The sequence below is a fragment of the Solea senegalensis genome, linkage group LG2 (genome assembly GCF_019176455.1).
Source record: "Solea senegalensis isolate Sse05_10M linkage group LG2, IFAPA_SoseM_1, whole genome shotgun sequence".
NCBI classification, from domain to species: Eukaryota; Metazoa; Chordata; class Actinopteri; order Pleuronectiformes; family Soleidae; genus Solea; species Solea senegalensis.
Window position 1 is genome coordinate 4,625,166 of NC_058022.1, and position 8,496 is coordinate 4,633,661.

An 8,496-nucleotide genomic window follows, 5' to 3' on the forward strand; every position below is an offset into this window, starting at 1 on the left:
TGCACGTGTGACAAACATAGCGGGGTCGTTAGCAGGTTGAGACGTGTTCAGCAGCAGGAGGATCTATGGAGGATCCGGGCTGAGGGGTGAGGGTGAGGGTGGTGGGGGGGGGAGACGTGAGGCGACGGCACCTGGCTGGAGCATGCAGGAGAGGCAGGATACTCCAGCGGGATACTCGCGACATTGACTTGCAAACCCAGAGCTTTGCTTTGACTCCTGTTTGCTCGCCGGATTAGCGTGAAACGGCGGAGTTTGTGGTGCTTTTTAAGTGCATGATGAATCACCACTCGATACGAGACTAATCGTGTGAAGTCGGCGTGAGCGTTGGTGGTGAATTAGCTCTCAGAAGACCCTGCGAGCAAAGGCATTTTTCATACATTCCGTGCTAGCGCGTTAGCAGACACGTTGGTAATTAGGGGGACGGCGGAGGAAACCATTAGCTGGTGAACATTGTGTAGTACTGTTGAAGACAAATTGTGTTCAGGGTGAGTGTTAGACGATTCATCAAATGCCAGAACTCCCTTTGTCCACTCGAGCCGTGTGTGTCTATATCATTAAACAACAAAAGATACCAGAAGATGTTCCTGATTTAAATATTTAGTCCATATGCTCTAAGATAAACTAAAAAACTACACTCATGTTTCACATTTTGCCAATTTACATATTCAGATTATTGTTATTGCAATTCAAGAAACCATTTAAACTTCAAGCACACGGTCCATTTTATTTGGTGTGCTGTTATTATGTTCTCCTCCAGTGAAACTCTTTTTAAAAAGATATCCTTCTTCTTCTTTTGGCTTCTCCCTTTAGAGGCCACCACTGAGGATCATCTGCTTGATAGATACTGTTTGTGTTTATCAATAAAAAACAAGAACGTCACGTAGTACATCTACTGAGAAATGATTATTCTGGGCCATATTAAATTGGACAACTTATTTTGTGCTCCTTCAGACTGGAACAAACGACAGAACAGACTCCAAACTCCAAAATCTGGTTTGTCTGGATCATTTTAAAATCCTTCTGGAGGACGTTAGGAATCTAAATCATTGGTTAGGTAAAAATCATTGACTGAGGAATCTGCCTGTCACTGCTTTTAGGTTTCTGTGGTTCTGCCACGTGTTTTATTGAAATTTGTTGTCCTTGTTGATGTGTGTGTTTGTTGCTGCTGCCAAGACGCCCTTGGCAAAGAGATGTGTAATCTCAACGGGACTATCCTGGTAAAATAAAGCTTAAATTAAACAAAGAGCACCAGCAACTCGACGTACCGGACAGTACCACCATCCAATTCCAATTATCTTATATCGTCTACCGCTTTATCCTCCACATGAGGGAGCGACCGTCTTGCTGCGAGGCAACAGTGTGCCCCCCCCCGGTTGAATCCAAACTGCCGTTCTGTAGCATAGTCGTACAACGTTGTAATTTTCCCTCATGAAGAACACATGGCACTTTTGCCCTTTGACATAAATATATGTTCCACATGCTCAGAGACTAACTCTGAATCCACCTCTCGCTCCTTCTCCTTCTCCTGTCCGGTCCACCGCAGCTAAATATACGACTGCCGACTAAATCTGTCCCATTACTGTCTGTAAAATCTCTAATTTCTGCTGCGCTAAATCAGTACGCCTGCCTCCTTTTATTCCGAGCAGGGAGTCTTACTAATTACCATTTCAAACCTGTAGTTTGGTTTTCTATGTTCCCTCATTATATCTGTAAGAGTCTGGCCAGTGACTTCTGGGGGGAGGGGGGAAGAAAAACAAACGTTCAAAGCCTCCAGTGGAACACACTGCTGCTCAAAACCACAGACTCATAAAACAACCGTAGTAGCTTTGGTGGTCAGTTTGATTACACACACACACACACACACACACACTGATTTCCATGACTTCAGAGGACCTTGCATTCTTACATTTATTTCCTTACTCTGACCTTAACCATAACTACTACTGTCCTAATCCTAATCCTAACCCCTAACCTTTACCTAACTTTAAAACATGTCTTCACCTTAAAATGTGAAATCTGTGTGTATGTGTGTGTGTGTACCTGGTATTCCTTATGTTGTGGGGACCTAAATCTGTTTACACTCTCACATAATGGAGAACAATCCCCCATTATGTGAGCGTGTACACAGGTCCCCACGACATAAGGAATACCAGGTACACACACACACGTTTGTGCAGCTATTCTTCTTAGGACCCTGCATTGACCTCCATTCGCTTCGAAAGCCTAAACCAGGGGTTTCAAACTCAAATGACCTGGGGGCCAATGAGTGTCTCGTCCGGTCAAGGGGGGGCCTGTAGCAAGAACTTGAAATTAAAATATTAAATATTCCATCATGATATCACAATTAAGATACTCCTGATGATATTTGACAGAATTTCAAAGTAAAAGTGCTTTGTTTTTTACTTCATGATGAAAAAAACCACATATATGATGCAAAATAATTCTATAATATCAAAAATGACGATAAATAATAATGTTGACCACTGTAATTAAAATGACAAACAAGCTTATATGCATATTAATTTAATGTTAAATGTAATAATGGTATAATTTTGCCCAAATGTCGTATTATTAGGATTATAAAAACATTGTTAGGGCAAAGCGTTTTTAGTATTATATTCTGTCTGTATTCTATATAACCTGACTGTGTTTAAAAGAAGGTGAGGTCGTGGGCCATGTTGTTATTATAACTTGATATGAAGTGGTGGGCCGCACGTCATCGACTGGGGGGCTGCATGTGGCCCGCGGACCACCAGTTTGACACATCTGGCCTGAACAAACAAACAAACAAACAAACAAACAAAGCGTTGTCCCTCATGTCTAACGCTTACCTTAACCCAACCACCATTTCAAATCTGAGCCCTAAACTTAACCAGTTCTGCAGAGATCAGGCTGCGCATCATTGGGACCAGGTTTTGGTCTCCACTGACTCAGTAACAAGCGTATCGACTGATGCCCACTATGGATGCCTCCCCCTATATTTTGTGTATGGATCGCACGCTGTTCCACTGCACGGCGAATTATGGCCGTGCTCTCGGGGGCAACAGTTAGTCACACTGTGAATGAATTATGCATTTCTACCGGTGCCGACTACTAATCACACCACACGTGTCTGATGCTCTACCTGTTGTGCTTTCTTACATTCCCCGGCATAATGAGACCATCTCACACTGTGAGGTGATGCTGGAGGCCGAGGCAGTTACACTCAGTCATCCGCCTCATCTTAATAACATTTCGTCATATTTGTTTTGTTCTCATTATCGCAAACTGCCTCGTGGATTAGACGGGTTGGAGGCTGAGGAGACTGTCACATTATTCTGTGTAGGATCCATAGGGGGAAAACGTGTGAGTGTTATTATTACTATTATGTGTAGTGTAATACAAAAGGATTGTGTAGAATGTTGTTTTTTTGTCACTGTTGTTGTTTCCCTCTGTTCTCTTTCCTCCACCCACGTTCACGATCCAGTGGAAGGGTTAGTCCTTGTTTTCACTGCAGCTCTTGACCAACTGTTCACTTTATATAGATCCGACCTGCTGCGTGTCCACGTTTCTATAGTTACAGGCCACGCCCCGGAAAAACAAGTAGTCTAGGCAAAATAAACAAAATGGAACGTGTAGAAATCTGGTCATGTGACTGCTGAGAATGGCGGTGGAGCAGGACTTGTGTTGCAGACGGACCAGCGATACCTGGTGGAGTTCTTTCATCCCGTTATTTAAACTATTCACTTCGAAATCCCAAGGATTGAAACAGATCTGTTAAAAACCCGCTCAGAATCGCATTCCAAAACCACCTCCATGTGTGCTTTGAATCAGCTCTGGAAATAGCTGTTCACACCGCCAAAGGGAATCAAGCTGAATACAATCTGGACTTAACCCTCTCTTTCCCTAGTGTTTAAGGGAACTACGGTGGCCTTCGCACGCCAAAAAGGATTGTCGTTCTTCTTCATTTATGTCGTATAAGCTTCCTCTTCAAAATGCAAAATGCACACTCTGGCTGGTTTGTCCATTTGGGCTTCTGTAGAACATAGAAGGTAGTAATCATGATTTAAGGCTCATTTTAGATGATGGAAACCAAACGAGCTGCTGAGGACGGTGAAACGCACACTCATCCACATAATGGAGCCGAGTCAAAAGGTTCATACGGAGCTTGATTGGATGCGACTAAGTGTTCTCCTCCATTACAGAAGATGAGTCATGGAAAATGTCAAAGTTGATTGGAGGGCATGGTGACCTTGGAAAATCCAACAGGGAAACTGGAAAATTGGCTCTTTTGATACGACTCAGGTTGGTTAAGAGCGCGTCGGCGACGCCTCGACGTCATGCCGACGCCTCGACGTCATGCCGACTTTATCCTAGCCTCATCACGGCTAACGTAACATGGCCACTGTGTGGTGCTGTTTAAATTCACATCTCATGGTGTCAGCCATTTTGTTTCTTGCGACACTCTGTGTGGCGGCGCTTGAGAGAATCCACATTCATCCTCGGACGTTAGGGTTTTCGAGGACTTTTTTGGTAAGTTTTTCACTTCACAAGATGTTCTTCCTTGTGTTTAATGCGATATTGTTGTGTTGTGTTGTGTAGATTATGAGGCTCTAGCTCCTGTTTTTGTCTAAGTTAGTGTACTCATCTTTACGGAGTCTTTCTTTTTCTCAGATATAATCGATTTGTCGTTATCGCGAGATAACAAGGCTCGTTATTATCTCGGGATAATAAGGCTGGTTGGTTTTCTCGTGATAAAGAGATAATTGTGGAGAGAGTGAACAGTGCAGTGTTCTCACACTACGACCTACTGTTCTAACTGCACTGTTCTCTGTGCGCTCAGGAGACATGGACGTGTACGTCCGTACTCCTCTGGTAACATAATTATAACCTTTATAGGGATTATGTGTAATGGCCAAGTGTTTGGACAGGATTTGTGCAGCAAACTGTGTAATATTTCTGTTTTATGCAATCTTGTATAAAGTACCTTAAAGCGAAAAGTACTTTGGTAGAGGTTGAAGTCACTTTTTATAATATTACGTCAGTAAAAGTCAAGTAAAAAATGACTGTACTTAAGTATCGCAAGTCATTTTCTGATATAAAATGTACTTAAGTTTTAAAAGTAAAAGTATTGAAATAGTTAGGTTTCAGCCCTGGTGGATCAGTGGTGGTGCTTCCTTTCAACTGGAAGGTTGTGGGTTCAATTCCTGGCTCTGCTAATCTATATGTGTCCTTGAGCAAGACATTTAACCCCATTTTGAATGGTTGAATGTGTGAAAATTAGTGTAAAGCATAGTGTATATGTACATATATACATATATATACATATATGTATATATATACATATATACATACATATATGTATATATATATACATACATGGATATATATACATATATGTATATATGTACATATATACATACATGGATATATATATACATATATGTATATATATATAATAGCGTAAAGCAGGAGTAAAAGTAGGAGTTGCTAAAAACTACAACTAACAATCATTCAGTATCAGACTCTGTGTGGAGATCCATCGATGGGTCACTGAAGATTGTTTTTGATGTGCATGTTTTAAATAATACCTGTAATGAATGAATTTGCAGTTTATTTATCAATCTTATCACTTACTTGTGACATTATTTTAAATAATGGGCAGTCGAATAAAAATGACTCATAAAAGAAACAGTGAAATGAGTCAATCTGCAGAGGACTCTAACTAACGAGGGCAGAACACTGGGAAGGGTTTAATTTTTATTTTTGAAGGTAAAAAAAAAAACCACACGTTGACCTCGAGGGAGAGGAATGTGTGCCGAAGAAATTGCATACAGTATTTTTCCTCTTTGTATTCAGCAAACGAGAAACTGTAGGTGTTGTTATGCTCGTGGTGCAGTTTCTTCACTCCACTGAATGTGTGTGTGTGTGTGCGTGTGTGTGTGTGTGCGTGTGTGTGTGTGTGTGTGTGTGTGGGGCCACTGCAGTCCTGTGAACTGAGGCGTGTGGTGTCTGTGACCTGCAGGTGTTGAGTGTGCAGGTGCACGGAGAGCAAAGGCACACACACACACACACACAAATGTTCAACAGCGCTGCAACTAACCATTATTTTCATAATCGCTTAATCTGTCGATGATTTTCACGATTCATCGAGTGATCGTTTGGTCAGAAAACGTCGTTCAGTGTTTGTCAGACCTGGAAATGATGACGCTCTCCAATGTCTTTCACTTTTAACGATGTCTTTGTTCCATGGGAGCAAAGAAACGAAGAAAAGATTCACATTTCAGAGGCTGAAACAATCCGAAATCTTGTTTTAATCATGAAAACCGAATAATCGATTAACCGCTTCGGCTCTAGCGTTCAATAATCACAGTCATTGTTTTCGTGCTTTGTGCAGAAGTGTCTAAAGCAGCAGAAGAAGAAGTGGGAAAATCTCATCCCACTCACACTGTAATCCTTTAAATAGGATCCTGCTGCCTCTCACTGCACAAACACTTTAATGTAGCGTCTCTTTTGAACACCACTGACAAAAGAGCTGGAAGAGAGTGATTTCAGCGTGATAGAAGATAAGAGACATTTGTGCTTATTTGTCATTTCTTGTCAGTTTGAGGGAAAAAAAAGAAAAAGAAAAAGAAAGAAAGAGCCCAAACAATTAAATTACCTATTTCCGAGTTAATGGAGCAGGAAATTGCTCAGAGCAGCGTCAGAGGGGAAGTCTCTGACATGTTTTTGGTGTTGATCATTAAGATGTGTCATCATTTAAAGCAGCAACAATCATCTCTGCTCACACTCATGACAGCAGACATCGGTTTATAAAGCACCGAGGCTCCACCAACACGCTGCTGAAGGAATATGGTCTTATTTCCTCTGGGAGGAGACACAGGTTGTCCATGGTTTAAGGCAACACACTCACATTTCCCTCTGTCAACTCAGTAAAGTGCAGTATTTTGTTTCCATTAGAACACATTTATGTACTGTATGACGTTTGTCCTCCTGTTTGCAACTTCCTGTCTACAATTTTTGATTGAAATACAAATTTGGTGTTTTTGTGACGGGGAGGCGATCACCCAAATATGGTTCCATTAGACTTTGGTAAGAATTTTCTCTTATTGTGGCCAAAACATATACATACATATATATGTATATATATATGTATGTATACTACTTTACACTATTATATATACATATATATACATACATGTATATATATGTATATATATATATATATATATATATATGTATATATAATAGTGTAAAGTAGGATTAAAAGTAAGAGTTGCTAAAAACTACAACTAACAATCATTCAGTATCAGACTCTGTGTGGAGATCCATCGATAGGTCACTGAAGATTGTTTTTGATGTGCATGTTTTAAATAATACCTGTAATGAATGAATTTACAGTTTATTTATCAATCTTATCACTTACTTGTGACATTATTTTAAATAATGGGCAGTCGAATAAAAAGGACTTTGGTAAGAATTTTCTCTTATTGTGGCCAAAACAAATATGTATATATGTACATATATACATACATGGATATATATATACATATATATGTATATATATATATATATACATATATATATATATATAATGGTGTAAAGTAGGAGTAAAAGTAAGAGTTGCTAAAAACTACAACTAACAATCATTCAGCATCAGACTGGGAGGCGATCACCCAAATATGGTTCCATTAGACTTTGGTAAGAATTTTCTCTTATTGTGGCCAAAACAATCATATCGTTGTCAAAACTCATTAGATTTCAACAAAATTGATGATCAGGATCAGACGCTCCACCATCCAAAGTACCAAAGTTTCATCCAGATCGGGTCCAGATTGCGGATTAAAGTCGTATTTACACCAGCTCTTCTAATTTTAATCCTAGTTCAGCGAACTCTGGTCCACCTGAAACATACGTGTAGAACGATAGCCGTGAGAAATGCCTGAGCCCAATGTTGCAGTGTATATTTGTAGTTTCCCCTTAAAGATGAACAACAACAAAAAATCTCTGAGTCTTAAAGTATTCAGATTATTTACTTCAAATTGTAAACTGCTCATCTGGGATTGGGTCACAGGTGGTAGCAGCTCTATAGTGAGAGAGTCCCAGACTTTCCTGTCTCTGGCCACATCGTCTGACTCTCACTGTGGGATATCCCCAGGCGCTCTCCCGGGCCAGTGAGGAGACATAATCTCTCCACCTAGTCCGTGGTCTGCCCCGAGGTCTCCTCCTAGTCGGATGTGCCAGGAACACCTCCCTGGGGAGGCGCCGCGGTGGTATCCTTACCACATGCCTCTGGTCTCGACACCAATCCTCACTGTCAGTGTCCAGTCCTGTTGGCAGAGCGGTGAACGCAGAACCTGTCGTTCTCCGGCCAGTCTCACGCCTCCTCACTGAGACCCAGAGATACTTATGACGTCATACAGTTCCAGCACTTGGCTCGACTCTTTCCATTACTAGTACGAGTACGTCCTTAACCTGGGTGGGTGGTGTCGTCGCACAGATGCTGCCAGATGTTGG